The sequence below is a fragment of the Xyrauchen texanus genome, chromosome 38 (assembly GCF_025860055.1).
Source record: "Xyrauchen texanus isolate HMW12.3.18 chromosome 38, RBS_HiC_50CHRs, whole genome shotgun sequence".
Taxonomy (NCBI): Eukaryota; Metazoa; Chordata; class Actinopteri; order Cypriniformes; family Catostomidae; genus Xyrauchen; species Xyrauchen texanus.
In genome coordinates, this window is record NC_068313.1 from 17,963,127 (window position 1) to 17,978,515 (window position 15,389).

At 41.9% G+C, this 15,389-nt stretch overlaps 1 pseudogene; it reads left to right on the top strand.

Moving 5' to 3' along the window:
* The first annotated feature begins 458 nt into the window (after positions 1-458).
* Positions 459-6,962, top strand: LOC127631667 (zona pellucida-like domain-containing protein 1; annotated as a pseudogene).
* Positions 6,963-15,389: the final 8,427 nt, after the last annotated feature.

Below are 15,389 nucleotides of genomic sequence, written 5' to 3' on the forward strand. Positions count from 1 at the left end.
TCACTTACCGGCAGCAGGTCCAAACACATGGAGCGCAGCTTACTTGCATCAGGGGACTGAGGTAAGAAAGGGCCCTCAGCACTTTTAATTCATCACTGTAACTATTATTACAATGTCTATGTTAAAGGGATAGTTCACCCAAAACTGACAATTCTGTAATCATTTACTCACCCTCATGTTGTACCAAACCTAAATGACTTCTTCCTGAATGACTTCTGTTGAACTTAAAAATGAGATCTTGGAATGTTTGCCTCTAAAGCAAAATGTGGCTAAAGCTAACATTCTGTCTAAAAAACTATTTTGTGACACATGGAAGAAAGAAAAGCATAAGGGTGAGTAAATAATGACAGAATTTTCTGTTTCAGGTGTCTGTTTATCTCTTTATGTTACATTCGTTTTGAGTGTATTTTTGATATGATAAGAATGACAGGTCTTCTTGTTCATTTCCATGTGTTGAAATGGAGTGGATATGTGTATTTCTAGTGCTTTTCAGTGGTATTTCTTTAACTTTTACACAATTCAGTGGATACAACTGTGATCCAACCTACCACAGCAGGTTTCCTGGTAAGAAATCAACACCCAAAATCCATATGTCTCACAATGTACACACTGAAATTTCAATTTGTCCATATAAAAAAAAAAGTATGGTCAAAAATCTGAGGCCACATTGAACACCTGGGCTTCAAAATCTAATTTAAACCTGGAAATTAACAGAAAGTTTTAGAATTTTTGAAAAAATGTAAAACAATTCTTGGTTTAAAATGTTTTAAATTCTAAAACTTTCTGTGACCAGTCATTCATCAAATATGTTTAGATGTAAAATGAATCAATACTACCGTATTTAAGATTCTGCACTATTCCAACACTAATAATCACATAAGCAAATTTGTGTCATTAATGACCGTGTTAACTCCATTGAAGCACACAAGATGCTCTTTGGAATATTCACAGATCATGTTGGATTACATGGATCATCAAGTTTGCACAAAAGGAGTCAATGACAGCTCAAACGCTAATTGCAAAAATGGAACATACCAAATACTGTGGCATTCTGAAATTTATGTTAATTGTTTTCATTTAAATTTTTCACTCAAATCGTTATGCTGATAAAATAATGTTACTGATTTTTTTAAGAATTATTAATAAATTAGAAAAATTTAAGTATTTTCACTAGAGGTCTCATTGAGGACTCTTGAACCCTACAATATATTCTTTCATGTTTTATATGGGCACACATTTAGTGAATAATGCTCGTACAGCAGCAAATCCAATATTTTAATTCATGTTATTAACTTTGTCTTTCTCTCTGTTTTCTCCATGAGGTGAGAGAGATATTAGTGTTTACTGTGGTGTACAGACAATCACACTGAAAATTAACCTATGCGCTGTGCTGTACTCTGGATACACTGATGCTGACCTGGCACTGAATGGTCGTCATGGGGATGCCCAATGCAGAGGCTTCATCAACAACAACACCTTCCCCACAGCTGTGCTCTTCAGCATCAGTCTGAGCACTCTGGAGGCCTGTGGGAACACGCTGGTGGTGAGAAATACATTACACTTACAAACAAGCATCATAGTATTCTTATCATTTTTGGACATGGTACCATGGTAATATTACGGTTTTCTTTGAATTACTTCATATTAATGATAATCATTCATTAACAAACATGTTAGTACCATGGAGGTATGTTCACAATGTATTAGACTGCTGATGGTAAACAAATTAATTTAAAATAGACATACAGTAGGTGTGCATGTTTAACTCTATAGCACAGATGAAGGGAGAACACAAAACATTTTTGTCACCTGACACTTTTTTGCGCATTGCAATTTTTATCTTCCATTGGCCTCAAAATAAATTATTTTTCAGAAATCTTTCCATGGATCTAGAGTGTGAGCATTCCATCTCTTTATTTAATTGCTTTGGTGCTTACAAACCACATACTGTATGTGAATTTTTTATCTGTAGTTTTTGGTGCAGATGCCCTAAGATGTGTTTGAGTACCATGGTATTAAAATCCAGATTGATCTCATGGTTAAAGTTGACTTTCCTTTAGGGAAAATAGGACTATGCTTACCAAATTTGGAATCCCAGCCCCCAATTGTCAAAGTGATAAGTGTTGTTGGGCATTTGGGCACGTGTACACATGTTCCGTGTGCAATGTCCATGGAGGGGCGCCAAAAGCGAGTTGCAAAATCAGTTGATTTCAGCTGTACAGGCTGTAAAACAGTGAGGAGGAATGCATGTTTTATAAACTGTACCACGCAACCCAAACCATAACCCTAAGCATCATTGGAGTAAAAATGTAATGTTAGAAGGTAAAAGCATTCTACAAATTGCACTCGTCACTTATTGATATAACCATGGAGATGATGCATAACAGGGAAAGTCTGTGTAGTGCATGTCCATAGAATGAACTATGATGAACAATGTTCATAATTATTAGTATCATTCCTTATGAATAAATATTCCCATTGTTTCTGAACTTGTGCCAGCATTACATTTTGTCCTAGATTTGTGTATTAATACAGTATTAGATAATGTATCTTATTTACTCACTGGATGTGCTAGAACTACACGTGCAATTTTAAAGTTATTATAGATAAACTAAATATGGAGATTGATTGATTTCCCTTAAGCAAATGAGATTGACATTAACGTAACATTTTGGGCTTTAAAATGGGCTTCGATGTGTGTAGGTTTCCACAGGTCAGGGCAATAATGCTTATGGGAATATCTCCATGGTCTTCTAAACAACAGCCAGCTTGCATCGTACGTCTGTTTTTCTGTGTGATGGAACACCTTTATTTACACTACTAGTTCTGAAATCCAGCTTAGCCTTGCACTGCATGTCTTAAACCTCATGTTGTTGTTGTATGACTTTATTACATGTAACAAAATATTAGATGCTAGAGACTGACAGCCTCAGTCACCATTTGATTTAATTGTATCGAAAAAATGAGCAGCGTCAACATTTTCCACGGAAGTCAGATAGGTTTAGAATAACATGAGTGTGAGTAAATGGCAACCGAATTTTCATTTAAATCTCTTTAAATAAGTATTTTTCCCCAAAATTTCACTCAAGTATTTTCCTTATCTTGTTTCACTGATCAACCTTTGAAAATGCACCACAGGTTCTGACTGAGTGCACTGTTCAACAAGAGCCTGCTTTGATGATACTTTCTACTGTGGATAGATAGTAACAATGACTTGATCTTCTCCCATTCTCATTTACCAGCTCATCTGCTGCAATATCAGTAAAGGACAACAATGGCACTTTCCTAAGCACTCTCAGTTTAGTTCTTTACAATGTGAGTGACCTCCAAAGTTTATTTACACTGAAAACTATACAAAATTAGTATACATATTAAAGGTTATATTATATTAATATAAAATATCTATGTCGCAAAGAAGGGATAAGGAAATATTTATGCATGTCTAACTGTACAATAAAGGTTGAACACAATATTTATCATACATTTGAAATATTTTTGTGAGATCACAGTTGTGACGCTAACTTTCTTCTCATAATCTAACAGGACTCGAACTTCAGTCAGCTAATCTCTATACCAGTGGCTGGCCTGTCTTTGAAAACTAGTGTGTTTGCTGCAGTTAAGGCTACAAATCTGGACAGGAGGTATATCATCCTGGAGTACAGAGCAATATATGTTTGGATGAGTCTTACAAAACAAAAAAAAACTTCCATCCAGGGCTTTGATGCTGTTTGAAATGGCTGAACTCTTGCATGATGTTTGTTCTTCTGTTTTAAATAAGTGCTGCTTCCGAATTCTCGTGTAAACTCACCAACGTGCTTACGTCACACGATAGCTACATGATGCGTCAACTGCTGGCAGGAAGTGCTTTTTAAAAATAATTGTAATAATCCATTTATTTTTTACACAAACGTATCAATTTGCTTCAGAAGACATTCATTGATCGACTGGAGTCGCATGGATTACTTTTATGCTGCCTAAATGTGACTTTTGGACTGTCAAAGTGCTTGCACCCATTTACTAGCATTATAAGGTCCTGGCAGAGCTCTCTTTTCAGAAAAGACAGTCATACACATCTGGGATGGCACCAGGGTAAGTGAATAATGAGAGAATTTTCTTTTTTGGGTGAACTATTCCTTTAAGCACATTTTAGTTTCAGTAACAGTTAAAGAATGGGCAAGGAGAAGCAAAAATGTAAACCTCAACATAAAACAACATAAAACATAAGACGATCACACACACACACACATCGTAGCCATGTGTATCTCTCTGGAACTTGCATTTCCGGCACCCCCTTATCTCACTCTCCTGCTGATCATCTGATTCAGCTCCGGCCATGCACCCTGGCGGCCCGGCCACGCCCTCCTCCTTGACACACCCTCCATCCATTGTCAGTAGTTTATTGTAACATGAAAAACATTGTTATTGTCATTACTGTAATACAATGGTAAGTGTACATCATGGCAGTACTTCTCTTACTGAATTTTATTTATGTTTGATTAAAAAAGCATTGTTTTTCACATCACAGTAATGTGAATTTAGGGGGGAAATGTGCTTAATTGTGATAAAAATTGTATCACCATGTAAAAATATGATTAATTCTTAATGTAAAACCTTTATGCAAAATCCTCTAATTTTGGGGTTGAATTCGACCTGAACATTTCTTCGTGCACCCAGGTTAAATTTATCATTCATCATTTGTGAAACACTACTAATTAGTTTTGCTGTAAAACTACATCACATCAAAATGTATTAGTTAGCCTTTGTATAAGAATATGTGGAGGGGTCAGTGGTATCCATTGTGAAAATACTCACTTGACTTCTTGAGTAAATGCTCCTGGGCCCCTATTACTAATTCTGTTTTGTTGCAATAGAGATTTGAGATTAGATTCCCATTGATTCCCAAAAATGACTTCTTTTTTTTTTTTCCCACAGGTGGAATGTTCTAATGGATCACTGTTACGCCACCCCCTCTGGGAACCCTAATGACGAGATACGCTATGACCTTTTCTTTGGGTAATTTTGTATTTTCTGAAATGATGCAGGCATTAAGTAGGTGGGTCCCCATTACCTGCTCAACTGACTATTATACAATGCACAAAGGCCTTTTAAAGGAAATTATTTGTGTGTGTGTGTGTGTGTGTGTGTGTGTGTGTGTGTGTGTGTGTGTGTGTGTGTGTGTGTGTGTGTGTGTGTGTGTGTGTGTGTGTGAGTGAAGTGGTTTACGAGGACTTTTTTTAGGTTACAAACTGGTAATTATGCTATAAATGTGGTTTATGAGGACATTTCTAGTGTCCATATAATTCATATAATTGCTTAAAAAACATACTAAATTATGTTTATTGAAAATGTAAAAATGCAGAAAGATTAAGGGTTAGAGGTAGGGTTAGGGGATATAATCTATAGTTTGTACAGTATAAAAATAATTATGTCTATGGAGAGTCCTCATAATGATAGCTGCATCAACATGTGTGTGTGTGTGTGTGTGTGTGTGCACACGTTTGCATACAGTTGCATGTGTGTGCACATTTGGGTATGACTGAAAATAATCACTCTATTAGATTTCAGCAAGTCTGGGCATTCATATACAGTTTTTTTTTCTGTGGGGGGCTTATACAGGTGTTACGAGGATCCGCAGACTACAGTTTTTGAGAATGGAAAGAGTCAGATAGGCCGCTTTGCTTTTGAAGTCTTCCGTTTTGTAAAGCATAAGAACCAGAAGATGTCCATTGTGTTCTTGCACTGTGTCACCAGGCTGTGTTGAATAGATGACTGCCCAATGTTAATGCCGGTAAACAGCATCACTGATTCAGGCATGAGCTCAAATACACAGCTAATAACATTAAAGGGTTAAATCACAAAAACAAACAATTCTGTTGACATTTACTCATCTCATGTCATTCCAAACCTGTATGAGTTTCTTTCCTCCGTGGAACACAAAGTCGATATTAGGCAGAATATTAGGGAATGATAACCCCATTCACCATTCACTGTCATTGTATGGAAAAAAAGATGCAATGAAAGTGAATGTGGAGTCTAGGGTACTGCCTAACATTATGTTCCACTTAAGAAAGAATATCACATGGGTTGAAACAACATGAGGGTGGGTAAATGATGGCCACATTTTTATTTTTGGGTGATCGATCCTTTTTTTTAATTCAACAGCATTTGTACTATTCTATAATATTCTGTTGCACACATTGTTCAGCCTTAATGCTGAAGAATGTTATGGTTAATTATGTTTTCTAAGCAAAAGTAAAAAAGTGTCCTAACTGAATGAGTAAAATCACTTTGTGGCAGATCTGTGGAAAGCGTAGGAGGCGAGATACTATGGATGATCAAGTAGTGTCGGATTCATCCTCTGGGGATGCAGTCATAACTGCAGGTCCAATAATCACTAGAAGTGGTGAGAGCCTCACAGCATCACTATTACTATTTTCCATGTCTTTAATAGTTTTAAAATGTCCGTCTTGTGCCTCTTTTGCAGATGAAACTCCAACCAACAATGCACAACTTGGTAAGACATTGCTTTACTTTACAAGTGGCTAATGTTTGACTAGTTTTTTTATTAGTAGACCACCCCACCCTACCACTCCACTGCTGTGTCCTTTAGACATGTTTTCACAATGAAATAATGGACACCAGAGTCAAGTTCTTTAAATAAGTTCCATGACAACCGAGGTTCCCGTCTACAGAACTCTGTTCTCCATTCCTTATGACCTTTGACCCCAATCCCATTTCACTCCCAACACCACCATTTCCCCTACTTACATCATCTTACCCCTTTCTGTGCCCCTTCAGTGAACAATTCCACCCAGCAGCTGAATTCTGTAACAAGTGCTTTGATATCGGGTGTGGTCGTGCTGGGCGTGATGAGTCTGGGCCTCTTCATCCTGTCCCTCAGGCTGCTCAGGAAACCCAGCCCTTCAGGTCTGAAATGTGTCTGGAACCCCAGCTTCAGATGACCCCCACTCTTTATTTATTTACAGCTAGATGTATATATAAATCTCAACGGAAATTTCAGTGTAATCTGACATTTTTCTTTCAGTCTAATCCTCAATGCTACTTTTACAGTAACCAGCGTGTGTGTGTGCTTCTTATATTCCAAAATCAGCATATGGCCACATTACAATAAGTTTAGACAGCATATGAGTCTTATGGGGCTTTTCCACTGCGCGGTACAACTCGACTCAACTGGACTCTGCTCACTTTTTTGGGGTGGATTGTACCTGGTACCTTTTTTAGTACCACCTCAGTCGAGGTTCCAAGCGAGCCGAGTCGATACTAAATGTGACGTCAAAATCCTGCAGATCACAGATTGGTCAGGGAAAATCGTCACTACCAGCGTCACTGGACTTCCGACACACAATATCAACCCACTAGTTTTAAAGTTAGCAACAGCGATAACAGTATCATTTGCTCACGTGACTTTCGAATTGTGAAAAAAGAAATGGCTGTGCGCAAAACCACACCGTGGTCAATTAACGAGGTGCAGACGTTCCACTCGTTAGCGATGTGGTCTCTCATGAAATGTATCAGCTGTTGGCCACACATGGCTACCACCGGACCTACCAACAGTGTAGGGAAAAGTAAAAAAAAACTTAAAAGTGACTACAGAACCATCAAGAAAAAGTGGAAGTGGTTCGACCAAATAGATGCTATCTAAACCAGCGAGCAATGGGAGGCAGAGTGCCCTGGAGCCACGATGGAGGATGGTATGTTTTGTCATGGTAACTCTATAATCTGCTTGAAAGCTTCACTTTATTTAGTTGACCAGATACTGGAAGCTTGCTTCTAAAACAACCAGGCCAATTTAACTGTTACACTTATGTAAAATCACCATGCAACAACTGCTTTATGCAGCACAATGAGCTAGTAGATAACAGCTAGTGGTCGTGTTATTGTTTTGGTCAGTTTGTGTCGTGTTTAAGATGATGTCACGGCAGTAGAGGCAGCGCAACTATGACGATCAGCCTATAATCCCAGCCACGTTGAGGTGGCACTAAACTGCAATGGAAATGCAAGCTCAGAAAAGTATAGTGATTAGAGTTGAGGCGAGTCGAACCGTAACATGCATTGGAAAGGTGCCTTTATATTTCCATTTTAATGGGGTTTTGTTGGTAGTTCCCTTTACAAAAGGCTTCACATTGATGTTGCGCTGCTAAGCGCTACGGGGAACAGCTTTCGCTGTGAGCCGAGCTGAAATAATGTGTGGAACACGTCAATGAACATTGACCCGAATTTATAGCCTCGGTTGATGTAATCATTAGATGCACCTGAGGCCAGGCTATAAATGGACACGTCACCAGGTGTCGTCAGAAACTCTTGTTTCAGAGCGATTCTGTTTCTGTGTGTTTCACAAACCCTGTCAAAACTTTCTTTCCTCTGTTAGGAGATAGAATCAGTTAGACAGTGTGCAGTGAACTTTGTTCTTTGTTCTCTTTTCTCTTCTGTTTAGAAAATATTATATATATCTATTTAAAAAAAAAAGAGAGAATGACTGAAAGCAAACGGTGCGTGTTCCTCTCTTCTCGCTCTATAGCTGAAGACGGCACACATCAGTTTTTGCTGTTTGTTTGGGGGTAAGAGCACGCTGCTCTCGCGTTGCAGCAGGGCGGGTGCGAGCACTGCGATTTGCTTTAACAGGCAGAGTGCGTCGTGCTCGCCTCGCTTGCTTCCGGGAGTCAGCACTCACGAAAAGATCGTTCGTGGGGCTCGTGCATGGATTTGGCTGAGGAGCAAGAGACGGGTTGATCCCTTTCTCTCACTCTCTCCCCAAACCCAGCTGGTCCTTCACATGATCTCGAAGCGCGTTCCGACGCTTCTTCGGATCATGAGGTGGATCTCAATTCTCTTCCCGCCTCCGAGCTTTCCGTCCGCGATAAAAAAATATACGGAGAAATTGCTCGATGTTGTTACTCGTGCGGTTGCCAGATTGGACTGGCCACGCGAAAAAGAGACCCCCAAACGCTCCAAATTAGGGGATAGATTTTATCTTCCAGTCTAAGAAAGGGAACGCCTCATGGGTCCCTTCCTTTCTTTGATAACCTCCATGAAGAGCTTTTTCTCTCATGGAGAACCCCTAAAAAAATAAAAAAATAAAAAAAAATATATATATATATATATATATATATATATATATATATATATATATATATATATATATTTTCTTCCCGTGTTCACATACCCTCGACGTCATTATATTCGACTATCGTGGGTGCTGAGGCACGGGGTATTCAGTGATGCCGCCGGTCGAAGAGACGCTTGAGGGCTATCTCTGCCGGGCTCGGCATCGTCACTTAGAAGCCTTCTCTCCCTCAAAGCCTTGTAGGACAACCTCCACTTTAGTGGGAAGGGCTTATCAAGCAGCAGGTCAGGCTGGTGCTGCTCTGCACACTATGCTGTTTTTCAGGCGTACCAGGCTGACCTCCTGGACGACCTGAGTGTGGGTTCTGCGCTTGACAAGCAAGCCTCAGACCCACCTCGGTCCTGACTGAAGGGAGGCTCAAAAGCAAAGCGTGGCGAGTCGTGCTCCTCCTCCCAGGGATTGGGGACAGTCTCGCCGCCCTCGCCAGCCCCGAAGCAAGACCTCAGGACTATAAATTCTAGTAAGAGAAAACCCTGACGGTCTTGCGCCTAGATTAGGGGTAGCTCCCTCGGGACGGGCGCGTGCTTCACTTCACCCCTCCCGGTACCCCCTCGAAGCCCCTCCATTCCCGCCACCTCTTGGTGTTTCGGGTTGCAGAGGCTTCCGTCAAAATCGGGTGTTTTCGCTGTTCCTGCATTTTATTCAGGACGCTGAAACACCCGACAACCCTCAACAGGAAGTGTTAAAATATAATACCCATCTCAGAGATCCTGGCAGCGTGGAAACTTCTGCCGGATATATTCTTTTCTGTGGGTCTTATAAGGGCGTCAGGATTTAATTCTCTCGCCGCTTTTCCGTGTTTCAACGGCGTGTTCTCACTACCAGTAACCGGATTTCTTTTTGTAAAAACAAAAAAAAACCTCAATCTCCTGGTTAAAGGGGCCATGGTATGTGTTCCCCTTCCAGAGAGAGAGTTAGGTTATTACACTAAATACTTCCCGCTTCCCATGGAGGGTGAGGGGTGGCGCCTGGCTTAGATCTTAAAGCTTGAACTACCCGTGGGTGTTCAAGTCCAAGATGATGCCTGTCAAGACGGTCGTGTCTCAAGCCCTACAACTCGTTTGGCTGGTCACCATCGATCTTATGACGCACTTCTATACTTCATTTAGAAGTTCTGCCACAACATGGAAAGTTCCTGAGGTTCACTTCCGGGGCGAAGTCTTCCAGGGTCAGGTTCTTTCACTCAGCTTAGCCCTTTTTACCCGCACATTCACAATGCATGATGTAGCGCAGGCTCCTTGCGACTCGGGGCATCTGCATTCTGAATTACGTAGACGACTGGCTGATCCTAGCGCAGTTCCAGGAACTGGCAGTTCAGCACAGGGACATCGCCTTAGCTCATCTGTTTCTCTGGGGTTGAGGCTCAACGCCAAGAAAAGCGCCCTCTCTCCCACTCAGAACACTGTCTATCGGGCATCGGATGGAGTTCAATCTCAACGCGGGCACAACTGTCTCCCGCTAGGATTGAGTCCATTCAGATCACCCTGAGCAAAGTCAGGCTAGGTCAAGGTTGCACTGTTATCAGTACCAACGATTTCCAGGTCTCAGGGCTGAACGCGCCCACGGTGATCCCTCTGGACCTTCTGCTCATGAGACCGCTTTTGTTGTGGCCAAAAGCCAGGGATTTCTTCCAAGGGCCAAAACCCCTGGGCTAAATAGGGTTACGCGCCTCAGGCTTCGTTCCCTTCCTATGTGGTTCAGACCCGGTTTTCTGCCTTGGGTCCCACTCTAGGTGCGTCTTGTTGTCGCAGACTGCTAACGACAGACGCCTCCCTGATGGGCTGGGTAGCGGCCTTAAGTGGTCGTCCAGCTTAAGGGGATAGGAGGGTCATCAGCTCGGTTGTCACAGTCTCTGTCTCGGGTTGATGGCTGTATTTCTGGCCCTGAAATACCTCCTCCTGAGGCTGCCATGCCTTGGTGCGGGTGGACAATACAGCGGTAGCCTCTTACATAAATCTTCAAGGAGACCCACGTTCTTGTCAGCTGTATTTCTGACACGCCGGATTCTCCTTAGGGCCCAGGGTAAGCTCCTGTCACTCAGGTCAGTTATATCCCTGGATGCCCGTGATACTGGAGCAGATTTACGGTCCAGACAGGAAATACCAACGGGGAGTTAAGAACTCCACCCTAAGGTAGTAGTTGCCCAGAGTTCGCCAGCAAGGGTTTTTGCCTCTTACTGATAGCACCGCTGGCCAAACAGGGCTTGGTTCTCGAGCTAATCTCTTCCCTCGACGCTCGCCTTGGGCGATTCCGAACAGGAAGGATCTTCTATCTCAGGCACATGGCAATATTTCATCCCTGCCCCAAATTGTGGAATCTTTCATGTTTGGCCCCTAAGGGTACCAACTGAGGGACACAGGGCTCTCTCCTGAGGTTATCGAGACATTTTTAAATGCCGGGCTTTTTCCACTTGGAACAAGTTTGGGTGAGATCTTAGGGCAGAAGAGGACCTCTTCGCGCAATGTCTCCTCTACTTCTCCCTGAAATCACCCAGCCCCCTTGGGTCTGGACATTAAGACACATACATGACCCAGAATGCGCCTGTATGTGTTTCTCTCCCTGCTTCTCTGCTCCCGGAGTCTTGGCAATGTTCACCAGCAAGGGTCTTGCCTCCTAATAATGGCTAAGCTGGCCGAACAGGATATGTTTCTCGGAGTTAATTCCTCTCCTCGACGGCTCAGCCTTGGGCGATTCGAACAGGGAGGACCTTCTCATCCTTGAGGTCATCGAGAGCATTCCAAGTGCTAGGGCTCCCTCCACTTGGAACTGATCTGGGTAGATTTTACAGGGCAGAAGAGGACCTCTTCAGCCTCTGTTGATAGCGCAATGTCTCCTCTACTTCTCCCCGAGTCGCCCAGTCCCCCTCCCCTCGGGAGGGGCTGAACGAGAAACGCAAATGCGCCTGCATGCGTTTCCTTCTGCTAAGGTTCTTATTACAGAACCAGCTAACTGCCAGTTTGCTTCAGTTCTGGATTTTCTGTAGAAAGAACTGTCAGCGGGCACTTGCCTCGCCACTGCCAGGCTGTATTTGGCCACTGCGGTTTGCCACGGCTTGGTGGGCGGGGTGCCCTCAAAGAGGCATCCTCATTATTGCCCGGGCCTACGAGGCGCACGGTCAAGCTTCGCCAGTAGGTTTCAGGGCGCACTCTACCAGAGGGCACTCCTCCTCTAAAACCTTGGCTAGAGGTCTCCCTCTGCAGCAAGTTTGTGATGCGGCAGGCTGGTCCTCTCCGCTCACATTCATCAGTTTTATGACAAGTTTGTGTTGCGATAGGGTTCTCTTCACACACATTCATCAAACTTTGTGGGCTAGATGCTTTGCTACTCCGGGCTCTTATGCCCTTGAGTCGACATCTCAGCCCATGCCTAAACAAGTTTGCGATGCGGCAGGTTGTCCCCTCCGCACACATTCTTTGGACTTTTTTAGTTTGGATGTTTTGCCACTCCGGGCTCTTATGCCCTTGAGTCGACATCTCAGCTCATACCTGAACAAGATTGTGATGCGGCAGGCTGATCCTCTCCGCTCACATTCATCAGTTTTCATGACAAGTTTGTGTTGCGATAGGGTTCTCTTCGCACACATTCATCGAACTTTATGGGTTAGATGCTTTGCTACTCCGGGCTCTTATGCCCTTGAGTCGACATCTCAGCTCATGCCTGAGCAAGTTTGTGATGCGGCAGGCTGGTCCTCTCTGCTCACATTCATCAGTTTTATGGCAAGTTTGTGTTGTGATAGGGTTCTCTTCGCACACATTCATCGAACTTTATGGGCTAGATGCTTTGCTACTCCGGACTCTTATGTCCTTGAGTCGACATCTCAGCCCATGCCTAAACAAGTTTGTGATGCGGCAGGTTGTTCTCGCCGCACACATTCATTGGACTTTTTTTAGTTTGGATGTTCTGCACTCCGGGCTCTCATGCCCTTGAGTCGACATCTCAGCTCATGCCTGAACAAGTTTGTGATGTGGCAGGCTGGTCCTCTCCACACACATTCATCAAAATTGAATGGTTTAGATGTTTATGCTACTCCGGGCTCTTATGCCCTTGAGTCGACATCTCAAGCTCATGTCTGAGACCTCTCGCGTTTTTGTGAGTACACTGCACAACCGTAGGGGTCCGGACAGCCCCAAGTCGCGGCGGCGTGGGTATTATGCTTCCCGTAGCGCTTAGCAGCGCAACATCAAAGTGAAGCCTTTTGTAAAGGGAACGCCTCGGGTTACATGTGTAACCCTTGTTCCCTGAAAAGGCGGAACGAGATGTTGCGCTGCTTTGCCGCACTGGGACGTCCCAGGACTGCTCTTCAAAAAGAAGTATCTGACGACACCTGGTGACGTATCCATTTATAGCCTGGCCTCAGGTGCATCTAATGATTACATCAACCGAGACTATAAATTCCGGTCAATGTTCATTGACGTGTTCCACACATTATTTCAGCTCGGCTCACAGCGAAAGCTGTTCCCCGTAGCACTTAGCAGCGCAACATCTCGTTCCGCCTTTTTCAGGGAACAAGGGTTACACATGTAACCCGAGACGTTTCTAATGCCTATTTATTACTTAATTATGATTCATTTTAGGGTCTGTGATCCATCATGTCTTTAATGCAGAGCACAAGATTCCCATGTCCACACATGGATGATTTCAGGTGATTTGTTTTGTGATTTTTTTTCATGAATTCTTGTGTTTTTTTCTATGTGTTTAAAATGGTTCAAATATGAAATATTATGAGATATTCTTTATAGTGTTATTTGCAATGAGGTGCCTTTGTAACCTGCTTGACCAATATGTATTATAATTGTATGTCATATAATTGTAGACTCTGAACTGAATATGTAATGCAAGCTGATGATATTTGGACATTTTTTATGTGTGACGATACAACTGAAGTGTCATTTCACTTATTTTGATGCCTGTCATTTGTCTGTGTTCACACCAGTCTGCAACAGGTGGTCACCAGCATATAGTGGAAATAAAATCATACATTTTACAGAGTATTTTGACATTTGACAAGTAATGACATTGGATACATAGATACAGTACAACCACCATTTAATTCTCAGAGTGAAACTGTATATCTACACAATCAGCACAATCCTTTTTCCACATAATCCCAGATTACTGCAGCAGGCCCTGCAATGAGTCTGAACAATTGTTCAAAAGCCGGAAAATATCTGCTGCTGTATTATAGAGTACAAAACAATGCCATGGACCCTTTGAAATTAAACTATACAGCTTTTTCCTGTGCAAGGTAAAGACCTCAATCAACGTAATTTAATGAATATGTCATGGCCATGATCATGTTATTTATATGTTTGTAACAAATTCCATGGTTTTCTATTCCAGCAGTCTTGTTTTTACCCCAGTTAGAGAGAAAACAAAATGTTTTCCTTCCCATGTAGCTGACATGATCATATTACCATTCTAATGGCTTTTCCTGTGAATCTGTACTATGTTTCACACTTTTCCTTTACAAGGAAAAACAATTTAGAGTCTAGCTGTCACAGATTTCTCCTCATTATCGGTTGACATGGTATAAGTATGGCAATATAACAAGAATCCAGTACTGATGATGGGTTTGCAGTTGTTTTGAAAGTTCCATCTCAGTATAAATATAGGATTTGCTGGAATCAAGCTTCAGAATTAGTAAATTATTGTTTTATTTGAAGGATGAAAACTTGGATTTGATTTATCACACTCCTATTTAAATGGCCCAGATTTTTGCAGCGACAGAACTAAAAAGTAAAGCAGAATTTCAGGCTAAATCATTGTCAACCATCTCTGGGCATACAGTATAAGACAAACCATCACACTGTAAAATCTAATTAGTTGACATTACTTGTAAAGCACGCAAACCGATTGCCCTAACAAATCTAAGAGAGTGTACTTATTTGACTAAAGTGAACTAGTACAAGCACAATTATTATTAGTGGATTTAACTCATCTGTGAGTCAAGCATTGTTGTTTTTTTATTATTTACAATGAGTTATAATGTGTTATTCAAGCTAGAGAAAATATGACTGGACTACAGATCAGTTATAGAGCATACTGATGCTCTTCAATACTTCTTAGTGAACATTTAACATCTGCACATTTGTGAAGTACTTACATTTGAGTGGAAAGGAATGGTTTGAGTTTAACAGGCTCCAGGTTCACCAGAGGCAACACTAATCACCCTAGTGACCTAACACAAATCACAACCACAAATCAGCTACAACATAACAACAACGATCAAAAGAGCAAAAACATT